This window comes from Citrus sinensis, chromosome 3 (genome assembly GCF_022201045.2).
Source record: "Citrus sinensis cultivar Valencia sweet orange chromosome 3, DVS_A1.0, whole genome shotgun sequence".
NCBI classification, from domain to species: Eukaryota; Viridiplantae; Streptophyta; class Magnoliopsida; order Sapindales; family Rutaceae; genus Citrus; species Citrus sinensis.
This window is the reverse complement of record NC_068558.1, coordinates 25,803,029-25,816,823: the sequence shown is the minus strand read 5'-3', so window position 1 is coordinate 25,816,823 and position 13,795 is coordinate 25,803,029. Positions and strand designations below refer to the sequence as shown.

Here is a 13,795-nt window from a genome sequence, read left to right as displayed (position 1 = left end):
TTGCAAGAAAAGAAGTGCAAGTCAAGTATGTAAAATCACAAGATCAAGCAGCTGATATTTTCACCAAGCTGCTCAAGTAAGAAGACTTAGTAAGATTCAGAAGTTTCCTTGGTGTCACAGGATCAAGTTTAAGGGGGGGTGTTGGATCATAAACTTGATCCAAGATGAATAAATTCAGGCTCAACTCATGGAAGGTTACATGAGTAGGTATGGTTGGTGAGATTTGAATTATTTGTCTTAGGTGTGGTAGGTTTGGTAGGTGAAGATGAATGGTTATTAATTTTTTGTAATTTCTTATTGAATGGTTGTGATTAGTTTGTTTCATGTATAAATACCCCCTCTCCCCTTTGGTTTATGCATTAAGTGAAGTAACAAAATATCTAAGTTGTAGAGAGTGAAAAATAAGAGTTGTAGTTGGTGAGGAGTGTTGTTGAAGAAATAAAATAGTGTGTTTCTTGTGTATTTTATTTGTTAATTCTCCAACAGTGATTGGTGCATGAAGAGGAAAATGGATTTTGTCATAATATTGCCTTTTCTATCCATACCCGTATTTGATTGGCTTTTGAGTCCCACTAGTTATTGTCCTTTTTGTTTACTATTGAGATTCTTAATAACCAAATCATTGATGGAGATGCTTGGAAAATGATCGTCAAAAATCCTAATTACGGTAGTGTTACAATATTTTTAATTACAGAAAATAATGATAATGTCATCATCTTGATAACATTTAATGTTAATAATTAATTAACATTCAATATCGCTAGCATGGTATATGTACTACTAAAAGTACAATTATTTTTTTCCTTTTAGTTTATAGAATTAGCAGTTAGATATTTATTAGAATGGCATGGATTAGCCTATTATATAACAGAGTTCAGATATTTATATAGTGTTTACTTTCTGGAGTGGGAGTTACAGAATTATAATTTGTAATTAAAAAATTAATAAAAAATATATTTGGAAAATAAAATAAATATTTTATTATATTTATAAATTAATAATAATTACTAATATTCTTAATTATGTAAATCATAATTTTTTATTAATTTTAATTTAAATTATGTGAATAAAAATTATTAATAATAGCAACACAAATGAAATATTATTATTGATAATATAGTACAAAATTAATATTTTTTTAGAATAAAATATTTATTATTATTAAATAAATAAATAATTAATATTTATTAAAATTAATGTTTAATATTATTAATTTAAATATAATATTTATTTATTTTTATTTTATTAAATTTAATAAAATAAATATGATATTATTTATTTTATTAAATATTATTTATTTATTTATTTTTATAAGGATAAAATGGGAAGAGGGGGGAGTGGATTCCCACTCCCACCTCCCCCCATGGGAGTGGGAATCCCACTCCCCACTCCAAAATTGGATGGGACCCACAGATTCCCACTCCCACTCCCCCCTTTTTTAAAGGTAAATAATTCATTAATTTAAGCTATAAATTCAGGCTTTACTAGGAATATATGCTATTATGAAAAGGTTAAAAAAGAAAAAAAGCCAACTAATTATCATTGGTTACCACATAGCTAGCATTGAAATATAAACTTCCCAATAAAAATTTAACTTCTCCCATTACATGTGACCCATGGAAACAGTACTGTCAGCAGGAGTCAGCAAAGCTGCAGCAGCAAATTCAAATGTTACAGAATTCGAACAGGTATTTTCAATTATTTCATCAACAATCATTTTCATATTAGGTGTAGTTAATTAATTATGCCAAAATAAACAATTTCAATTGGTTATCTCACTCTTGACTCTTCATATCGGCATCTGATGTGTGATTCTCTGAGTTCTTTAACTGTGAAGGAGCTTAAGCAACTGGAGAACAGGCTTGAGTGAGGCATCACTAGGATCAGGTCCAAGAAGGTAACTAATTAATTGCATTATGCATGCATGAAATCAACCCAAAAAAAAAAAAAAATTGAATTTGAGCAGTACACCATTGTTTTGCAACAATACATTGCATAAACTTTACCGATATACGTTCAGTATATGTAATTTATGTCATTTTGAAAATAATTTGTTGCTTTGTCTGTTTCCTAAAATTGAGTTCTTACAGAAAAGGGTAATGATTAAAGTTCATTAAATCCTCTTTAGCCTTTTTTTTCGTTTTCTTCCAAGCTTTTATAGAACTCTTTGCCATTTTCATTTTCATAGGAGGTTAAGCTGGAAAATGACAGCGTGTGTCTCCGATCAAAGGTATGCAAATCAATCCTTTGTATGTATAATGCATTTGTTCTCGCCCTCTTCCAAAATTTCAGCGCGTTATTAAAATTTCGTTGTTTCTGAAACTCAGATAGCAGAAATGGATAAGGTCTCAGCAAGCAAACATGGCGACTGGCCAAGAGCTGAATGCAATCCATGCATTAGCTTCTTGGAATTTCTTCAGTCCTGCTATTATCGAGGGTGGCGGCTCTGCTTACTCTCACCCGAACAAGAAGATACTCTATCTCGGGTAATTAATTGTCCCATCACATTTCATTTCTATGGGCTCGTGTTGCGCGTGCATCAATGTTTTCTCCCGTTTGCTAGAGATCAAGCTTGTGGCATCTCAATACGAGATCTACGATGAGACTATCATTATCTACTGAATGTGTGTGCTACTTGATACCTATTTTTGAAACCAACAATATATGAAATTGGATGAGTTTATGTGTAACCTAATTACTTACGCTGACTTATCATTGGCATCTTCTCTTTGGGAGACCAGTTATTATGCTGAAACTTAATATCTATAAAACTTTCAAAACTGAGGCTGTATGATGTCGAAGGGTTTGCATTATGTATGAGGTAAATAAAGATTGTGTCATATGTGCATAAATAAATTGTAACGCCCACTTTTATTTATTTATTTATTTTCCTCTTTTACCCTTATTAAATGTGTAGGATAGTTATTATTGAGTGTTTGTGTGTGAGTAAAATTTATCAAATCGCTTTAAATAAGTTACCTAAGTTATTAGTTTTTATAAAAAAAAAATTTATTAATTACCAAGTATTTAAGAGGAAGTCATCTTTTTAAGAAGTCTGTCTTTTATTTTCTACACCGTTACAAACCCTAGAAAGAAAAGAAAGAAACATAAATTTTTGGAGAAGAAAAATAAAGTTTTATAACTTCTTTGCATGGATGCCATACTTGGCCATACCGAGACATTTGACAATTTCCTTGCCGACAAACTCAGAGCCAGTAGACAAATCAAAAAGTCCTGCAATGGCTCATAACATCAATCTACTTTTACCATCACGACATCAACAAGCATGGAATGGAATATCTAGGCACCAACATTAGCAAATTACCGGGGGTGTCAATGACATTAACAACTTGGCCATCTTTGAGCACGGTTGTCTTCATTTTACAAGTTTTAGTAACACCAGACAAGCCAGCACTTGCCTTGAAGGCTCTTCTTCTGAGAATACTGTTGCACGTCGCACTTTTGCCATTGCCAGTACGGCCAAGTAAAACCACAATGCGCTCCCCATTAGATGGAGAAGTAGGCTTCCATTCGCCATCAATCACTCTTTCTCCCATCCTAAAAAAAAAATCAATTTACCTGCAATGCATTTACAATATAAACCACTTTTTATCCTTTAACAATAAGAAAGAAAATTTAGTTACCATACCCATACAATTTCACTCCATTAAAACTTATATTTGTTATTACTTTAAATATTATCCAACCGAACATGGATAAATTCATAAAATAATATTAAAAATAAAAATCATTCAGACCCCGACGACATAGTTAAATTTATAATCTTAATAAAATATTATGAATTAGTATATAATCAAGCATAAAATCTAAACAACATCAGTTAATTAATCAATTATGCCTATATATAATTTAATTTAATTATGCTTGTTTTGGCCCAAATTATTGAAAAACAAATGATGACGATGAATTTTGCATAGTGGCAGACCCAGATACTTAAATTAGGGGGCTTAGTTCAAAACATTTTATTTAATTTGGGGGTTTTTTTTTAATGTTCACACGAATACATTTTAAATCACATTAACTCAAATTTTATTACTTTCTTTTAAATTTTAAATAATAATAGTAATAAACTCTTTATTTTAAATGCATGAAAGTATCATTTTTCTAAGTAATTTTCAAAAAACTATTTATAAAAAAAAAACAAAATAATGTGGCTATTGACATTTAAACCAGGATTTAAAAACCATCAAATAACACTCTTATCATTGAACTATAAGTCTTTTGTTACATAGAAAATGTGTCCAAATTTTTTTATTTAATTCTTTTAGAAGGGGTGTGGGGTACATTCAAAAGAAAAAATCTTTTAGAAGGGGCATGGGGTACATATAAGAGAGTTTAAATAGAAAGTTGAGAAGTAAAGAATGTAAGAGATTTTAAATAGAAAGTTGAGAAGTAAAGATTATAAAAGAGTTTAATAGAAAGTTGAGAAGAAAAGAATTTAAAAGAGGAATGAACATGCAATTTCCCTCTTTTGCCTTTCATTATTTTGTCGCTTTTATTATTAAGGAAGTTGTTAATTTTTTTCTATTAAAACTAATATATATCACTTATTTATTATTACTAGTTTTATAATATAAAAAATTCATTTAATTTATAATAATTATGAATAAAAAATTATTTAAAAATAAAAATTATACTATTAAAAAATTATTGTCTATTATAAAAGCAATACTAAAGTAATTAGTATATAATGATTTGAATAGAGAAGCACTAACAGTCTCCCATTATTAATATTATTGATAATCTTTCTTTATTAAATCAGCATATTCATACTCCATAGGGGCTTTTTGGTCATTTTATACGTCAAGGCCCCTACACTACTAGAAAAATGGTCTTTACTGACACTTGGTTTGTGACACTTTATTACAAAGTATCAGTATTTGTATACATATGGGCCATTTTCCGTGTTTAACACATATGTATCACAAATTAATGATACTATGGTGTCTGTAATTGTGACATCAGAAATCGCTGACACTAAAGTATTAGTAATAAAAATAAAATAATTCTAATCACGTAACAGATGGAATTCGAACCTGGGACCTCGAACATCGGAACATTTAAGTTTAAGAAAAAGACCATTGGTCTTTTTCTTGGTGACACTAAGGTATCTGTAAAAGAAAATAAAATATAAATTTCGTTCCAAACTGATTTTTGAACCCAGGACTTTCCAAAGCCAAAGCATTTAAGTTTAAAATTGGAACCGTTCTGACTTTTTGTTAGTTATGCAACTGAATTAGTAGAATATTATAATTTTAATATGAAGCACTTGAAATGTATTGAGCGCGGCTCACTAAAAATTTTAGCGGGTTTTGGCTGAAAATTTATTAGTAAATAATATATTTTCAGTTAAAAACGGTATCGTTTCACTTAGGAAAATAAAGATAAGTAAAACGCATCGTTTTATACAACCCTAAGACCAAAATCGAAGCTAATTTTTTTCTAAGTCATTCACTCATCAGTCTTTCACCACTCGGTTCTCCTTCTCTGTCAAAGCTAAGTAAACCAAACCCTAAAATCATATCCCTCACTGTAATCAAACTACACGTCGATCCCAACCAAGCTCGAAGCAGAGGAATTCATTTCTATCACGATTCGGTTCTCTCTGTCTCTCTCTCTTCACTGCGATAAATTCATTTCTGAAGGTGCCATTTATTCATTTTTATTTATTTTTAATTATTATGTTTCCAATTTACAGTGCCTATTTTCCTCATGCATGTTGTTTTGTTGCGGTTTAACTGTAGAATGAGTTTTAAAATTCTTAGTTTTTTTTTTGTAATCTTGATTGTTTATAATTTGGGACCTGGGAAAACCTAACAGAGAGGTAAAGGTAACTGAAGTTGAATTATTGTACTAGAGTCTTTAACTAAGAGTAGTTTTATAAGTGCCTGATTCAAATCAGTTTTCTTTCGTCTCTTTCTTTAGTTGCCTTGTCATTGGACTTTGAATTTCATGTACACTTTAACTGGAATTGATGGATACAATGTCAATGTAGATTTGGGTTTTTCTCATTTTCCCCATTTCTCGAAATTGCATTTTAAATTTTGCATGATGCTTTTAATTTTGGGCCTAACTTGTTCCATTTAATTAGCGCTAGATAAAGATACATATTAACAAAGGGTCAATTCATCAATCCTTTCCCTGTAATGCACTTGCTAGACTTAGTATAAATGCAATATCTCACATGCAAACCCTTCAACAACAACAAGTATTGTCCTTAATCTTTTTTTATGTGATTTCCCTTGTACAGCTCTCTGACATAGTAATTAACAATCTGTCACTTTTGAAGAATCACAAAAGTTTACGGTGTAACAGCTGTCTTCATTTGGTAATTCTTTTAAATCACTCACTTACTTTCAATTTATATTATCGTTGTGTTCTAAGTTTTACTTGTACTGAGATGTTTTAAATATTGACATGTATAGTTTTACTTTCGTTTTTGTTGCATAGACTGTTCTGGAATAAAATTTTTTATTTTAATATATACTTTTGTTTGTTCTAATATGAAAAAGAAATTTTGAAAAATGTGGATGTGGCATGTTTTGTTGGCTTGCTGAATGTGTACATGTAAGTTAGATTTGCTGGCTTGGTGAATGTGTACATGTATGCTCTATTGGCTTGTTGAATGTGTACATGTATGCTCTGTTGCGTTGCTGAATACTTAGATATATGCTCTGTTGGGTTGCTGAATGCTTACATATATGCTCTGTTGGGTTGCTGAATGCGTACATATATTTAAGTGACTCTAAACAAATAGAATTTAGATTTATTTTGCAATTTGTATTTTTTAATTTAAACCTAAAGTTTGGAGTTATTTGTGCAATTTAAGTAAACTTATTAAACTAACAACATCTAACAAATGAACAGGTAACAATACAAGTTATGGACAAAACTTGGATATTCTGTGATAGATTGTCTGATGAGTATAGTGATGGGGTTGATGATTTCTTGGAGTTTGCCATTCTTAATTCTGAAAATAGAATGTCAATTAGATGTCCTTGTACTACTTGTTGTAATATGGAGTTTTTGAGTCCTCAACAAGTGAGGCTACATCTATTTAAAAAAGGTTTTCTAGAAAATTATTTAGTTTGGAATTGGCATGGTGAGGTGGACCGGAAACCTACCTCTGTAAAATGCCAAGACCAGCCACAAAATCAACGTTTTAGATGTCCGGATTATAGTTATGTAGATGACATGGTTCATGATGCTTTTGAGCATTGTGATAAAGATCCTAGTTCTTTTAAGAATGTGCTTGAAGATGCTGAAAAGCCCCTATATCCAGGTTCAAAGCATTCAAAGTTATCGAGTCTAATGAAACTGTACAATATAAAAGGACTTTATGGCTGGTCTGATAGTGGGTGTTCAGTTTTATTGGAAGTGCTTAATGAGATATTGCCAAATGATAATAGTTTGCCTAAGTCCATGTATGAGGCCAGAAAAATAATGAAGCTATTAGGCTTAGATTATGAGAAAATACATGCATGTCGAAATGATTGCATTCTTTATAGGAATGAGTTCTAGAATCTTAGTGAATGCCCAAGGTGTGGAGCATCTAGGTGGCAAATAAGAAAAGATGGATAAAAAAAAATTAGAAAGGGGGTCCCTAAAAAGGTGTTATGGTATTTTCCTATAATTCCTAGGTTGAAAAGAATGTTCAATCACCACAAACTGCTGAGAACTTAACATGGCATGAAAATAAAAGAATTAGAGATGGCAAGCTTCGCCACCCATCAGATTCACCAGCTTGGCAGTTAATTTACAAGAAATGGCCTGATTTTGCCCAAGAGCCGAGAAATCTTCGGTTCGCTTTATCATCTGATGGGATTAACCCACATAGCACACTTAGCACTACTTATAGTTGTTGGCCTGTTACATTGATAACATATAACCTTCCTCCGTGGCTGTGTATGAAAAGAAAATTTATGATGTTGTCTCTACTGATATCTGGTCCTAAACAACCTGGAAATGACATAGATGTATACCTAGCACCATTGATTGAGGACTTAAAAACCCTATGGGATGTAGGCGTCGATGTGTTTGATGGTTATAGGAAACAAACTTTTAATTTACGACCTGTGTTGATGTGGACAATTAGTGATTTTCCAGCTTATGGAAACTTGTCTGGGTGTACTGTTAAGGGGTATTATGGTTGTCCAGTTTGTGGGATAAACACATGTGCATGTTGGCTACCGCATAGTCGGAAAATGTCATATATGGGTCATAGGTTGTTTATTGAAAATCCTCCTAAGCCTTTGTCTGGTACAAATATCTTAAACTTGGTGGCTAACATTGACACCAAGTTTGGGAAAAAGGTCCAAAAAAAGCGTAAACGGGGTGAGGTTGAGGGTCACAATAAGGGTAAAGGTGAGGGTAACAGTAAGGGTAACAGTAAGGGTAAAGGTGAGGGTGAGGGTGATGTTGAGGGTGAGGGTAAAGGTGAGTGTGAGGGAGATAGTGAGATTGAAGGTGAGGGTGAGGGTAAAGGGGATGTAGCTCAGTTGCTATACAAAAAGAGATCAATCTTCTTTAATTTAGAATATTGGGAACATTTGTTAGTTCGCCATCCACTAGATGTGATGCATATTGAGAAAAATGTATGCGAGAGCATCTATGGCACATTACTCCATCAACCGGGGAAAACAAAAGATGGAATTAATGCTAGAAAAGATCTTACACATCCAGACCTTAGAGAAAAAATTAACAAAGCATTGATTGTATTAGCTCCTGATGAACAAAACAAAGTCCTGCCCCCTGCCCCGTACACTTTAAGTAAGAAGGAAAAAAAAATGTTCTGTGAAACCTTGCAAAGTGTTAAAGTTCCTGATGGCTATTGTTCTAATTTTAGAAATATTGTTTCAATGGATGATTGTCGTCTTCACGGGCTTAAGTCTCATGATTGTCATACCTTGATGCAACAACTACTACCATTAGCAATTCGAAATTGTTTACCTCAAAATGTCAGATCTGTCATAATCAGGTTGTGCCTTTTCTTTAATTCTTTGTGTTCTAAGGTAGTAGAGCCCAATTCTCTAGACCAATTGCAAAAAGAACTTACAATCACCTTATACAATTTAGAACAATTTTTCCTACCTGCCTTCTTCGATATAATGGTCCATTTAACAGTCCATCTAGTTGAAGAAGTTAGATTATGTGGCCCGGTTTACCTTCGATGGATGTATCCATTTGAGAGAAAAATGAAACCTATAAAGGGCTATGTACGCAACCGATACCGTCCTGAAGGTTGCATTGCAGAGTGCTATATTGCTGAGGAAGCACTTGAATTTTGTGCTGAATACCTTTCAAATTGTAATTCAATCGGACTACCTACTGGTTGTCTAATTGATTTTACAGTCGAAAGGCCACTCGGAGGTGCAAATATTAAGGTGGTTGATGGCCCTACATTGGCGCAAGCGCACCAATGTGTTTTGGTGAACACCCCCGAGATTCAACCATACATAGAGTATGTGACTGAAAATTTGAACCTCTTTTTCGTTAATTTTTTTTCAATTTTAATAATTCTGTTGGTATAATTTTAGGGAGCATTTGGCCTTATTGCAATCAACACACCCTCGTCAATTAAAAAAGCCTTTATGGTTGTCAACCGAGCACTCCCGTACGTTTGCTGATTGGCTGAAACAAAAGGTTAGATTAACTTCATTAGATCTAATAAAAGTATCCAAGTAAAAGCGCACAAACTTTTCTCTTTCAACTAATAATTGTGATTTTATTAATTGAACAATAGGTAACAACTGATAAAGCAAATAATGTAGTGGTTGACGAAAAAGTATGGTGGCTGGCAAACAAACCCCGCTCAAGCATGGTTACATATGATGGCTACCGTATTAATGGTTTTAATTTTGCTACAAGAGATCGGGACAGCAACCGCATAACACAAAACAGTGGCGTTTATGTAGTTGCTAACACTTTACAGATTTCAAGTTCGAAAGACAAAAATCCTCATTCTGGGGATATGCCTTTTTATGGGGTTGTCAGTGAAATTTGGCAGCTTGATTATCTAGGGGTTAAGAACGTACTTTTCAAGTGCGATTGGGTAGATGATAGAGGGGTTAATGTTGATGAGTTAGGGTTCACTGTAGTCAATTTAGATCGAATAGGCTACAAATCTGACTGTTTCATTCTAGCTCGTCATGCAAAGCAAGTGTTTTATGTGAAAGATCAGTTAGATAATAGTAAATCAGTTGTTTGTTCAGTGAGCTCAAAATGTAATTATTCAAATGAGGACTTGTGTGATGGCATCGATGAGTATGCACCATTATCCAACAATTTTCCAGAATGTAAGTTAGGTTTGGGTGATGAGGAGTTTGTGTCAGAGTAGTTGTTGATGTTTTTCTTGTAAATATTGGTGCGGAAAATGAATAATCCAACTACTATGCCTTATTACCACTACTTCCCGTAAGTCACCAACAAATTTGTTTTTTATTATTTTATTATTATATTAGGATATTAGATTGGTATGTGGTGCACTCATCCACTTTGATGTATTTACAGGTTTGTTGAAGACATGGCAGAAAAAAATGAGCCAACATTTGATCCAGATCTAGAAGGCAGACCAAGACGAAACCTTACAAAGAAGAAAGACCTGCAGAGAGGAGCTAGTGACGACACTGAGGTTATGTACAATTCCTACGGAGTTCCAGTTGGCAAAAAGAGAAATGATCTGAGGAACTACATTGGGGTGATTGTACGAGAAAGAGTTCCAATTATCTATGATGATTGGAGGAAAGTGCCACTAGACATCAAGGAGACGTTATGGACTCATTTTCAGAAAAAGTTTAAGTTGAGTCTTAAGGCGAAAACCCAAGTGTTGAAGTGGATGGGAATTGCATTAAGGGGCTTTAGATGTAAGTTGGCCAATGAATATATTCTGCCCAATGCAAACAACTTGAGTTCACTGAAAAAGCCTCCTCTTGAGTATGAAGGCATTAGAAAAGAGGACTGGAAGAGCTTTGTTGATAAGATTTTATCTGAAGCCTTTTAGGTATGTTTAAAATTATGTTAGTTAGATAATATTATTGAGTTCATGTAACCATTTTAATCAATATCCGCTTTGTGCAGGACAAAAGTAAGGCAGCAAAGGAAAAAAGAGCAAAGAATATGTACAATCATCACTTGGGCAGCACAGGATATGCTGGGTTGTTGCATAAAAGAGTAAGTATAATAACCACTCTATACAAACTTATGACATTTTCAATACAAATAATAGGATGATTCATACCAGTTTTCAATTCAATTTTTGCTGGATTATTACAGCAGTTGGACCTCGGAGTTACTGAGCGCGAGATTGACCGCAGTGAAGCCTGGTTATTGGCTCATAGGAGAAAAGATGGAACTTATACACCTGAAGTGCAGCAAGTGGCTGAGAGAATTGTAAGTTTCCACCACCACTGTCATTATTTAACTTATTTGTTTTTTTATTCCTAATTTTGATCAAATTATTTTTGTATTTATTTTGTAGAGTGAGCTAAGAAGTCAAGTTGAGCAGGGAACGTTCCAATCCCAAGGACCGAATGATATCCTAGGTGAAGCACTTCAAAAGAAGCCTAATGGAAGTCGGGTGCAAGGATTGGGTCAATTCATCACCCCATCCATGTATTTCAATGTCCCTGACCCCACGGAGTTGGCGCGAGAACGGAGAATGTATCAGGAGAGTTTTCAGTTTATGCAAGCTCAATTAGATTAAATGAATGCAAGGATCAACGCCTGCAACAACACTGAAGTTGGCAGTTCCAACTTTCCTAACTCCAAAGCTGGTTGCAGTGTTAAGATGGAGATAGATCGTCGATCACCCAGCAAAGTTACTCCAAAGTCAGTGACTAACAACCCCAAAGCAACTCCAAAGTCAGTGACCAACAACCCCAAAGCTACCCCAAAATTAGTGACCAACAACAACCCCAAAGCTAACCCCAAGTCGGTGACCAAAGTTAGTCCAAAGTCAGTGACCAATGACCCCACTGTTTGTCCAAAACCTGACAAAAACATCAACACACCTCCCCTTCCATCCCCTGCACAGAATCCACCCCCAGTAGTTTGTGAAGCCACTTCAAAAATCACCCCAAGAAGATCTCCAAGATTAACTCCTTCAAAGAGAAAAGTGGATGGCCGAAGGTCTCCTACAAATGCCGTGGTATATCTGTATGAACAGAAAGGAACAACAAAGGAACCTGTTGTTGTAAAACCAGTGACAGCAAGGAAACTGGTTCTGAGAAAGAATACCCGTGGAGCTGTGAAAGCAAGAAAAGAGAACAAAAGTTCACAAATGAACATCTTTTCTTTGATGACTGAGAGCTCCCTGCCACGGATGATTATGATTGCCCATGATTTGAAGACTTTTGGTGTCTACTGGGAGAGCAGATTGGACGAGCAGATTTGCAATGAAGTCATTGAGTTTACAGAGCTCTCAAATTCTGTTTTGGAGATATGGATCAAGTAAGAAATAAAAAACTTGATTTATGTTTTTACTATGTTTTCTGATTTTGCAAACTGTCATTTATTTATTTCTTATATTCATGCCATGAAAGTTTCTTTTTTTAATAGACACTTGTATGAAGAGATGGATAATGGCAGTGGTGTTATTCCAATTCAATTTGGATGCATAGCTAAGTTACACCCAAGTCAAGCAAGCTACCCAAATAGGTGTTCCTATATTTCAGACCTTTTGGACAAGATTCAAATAGCCCAAATAATTGTCTTCTCATATAACCCAGGGTATAGTTTATTTATTTTTTGTCTATTTTATTTTTTAACATAAATTATTTAAATTTATCTTGTAATCTATTTTTTTTTTACTTGTTTGTTTAGTGGCCACTGGGTGCTAGTAGCAATTGATATGGTGAGGTGAAAAATTTATTATCTTGATCCATTAGGTGATAATCCTGATGATGAGTTGAAGCAAATGGTGAATGAGTAAGTTTAATTAGTTTACTTAATTCTTTATTAATTTTTTATGTTGTAGATTAATTTGTTGCATCTGTTATTTATTATTTATAGTGGGATAACAATGCATCAAGTGAAGAGTAATAAAAAGAAGGTTGTGCAGTGGGTCTCTGTGAAGGTATTAATGAAACAAAGTTATGATTTCCATTGTTACTTCATCAGTATATTTGAAACTAAGTTTATTTATTTTTTTTTAGTGTCCGAAACAAGCTGGAACCTTTGAATGTGGTTACTATGTGATGAAGTACATCCAGGATATTGTTTGCGATTTGTGCATTCTTGAAAACAATGTGAGTTTCTCCAGAACTTGTTTAATATTTGTTCGAAGAATGCATTGTGAAATGGATTTTCTTAAGTGAATTGTGAAGATGGTTAATGGGTGAACAGTTTGCTGCTTTATGCTTGAAACTAGCAATATAATCATATCTTGTGCTAGGGATTAGAGGAAGTGTTGTGTATGTTTAGGATAATCACATACACTTCATTTGCCATATTTATTATAGGTAAAAGCTATAACGCTATATACATTTTACTGAATGCATTCAACATGTTTGGAAAAATTAATGACAATTTTTACTGTGTTCTACTATGTATTTAAGGCACTTTAGTGAAACCAAAATGACTGGAGCTGTTGCATGTATAAATAGAATGCATATAAATCTCAATGTTCAGTGTTAAAGTATTATTGAGCAATGATTGGACCTACTGCATGTACAGATATAAAGCATATAAATCCCAGTGCTGAGTGTTAGAAGTAATATTGAGTAAAGCAAATAATATATTATAAATTATCAGCTTCTTAGACAGCTTTGGTAACCGT

The 13,795-nt window shown here is 33.5% G+C and overlaps 1 pseudogene; it reads left to right on the top strand.

The window, feature by feature from the left end:
• The first annotated feature begins 765 nt into the window (after window positions 1–765).
• LOC102612872 (agamous-like MADS-box protein AGL11) lies at window positions 766–2,490 on the top strand (annotated as a pseudogene).
• The last annotated feature ends 11,305 nt before the right edge of the window (window positions 2,491–13,795 follow it).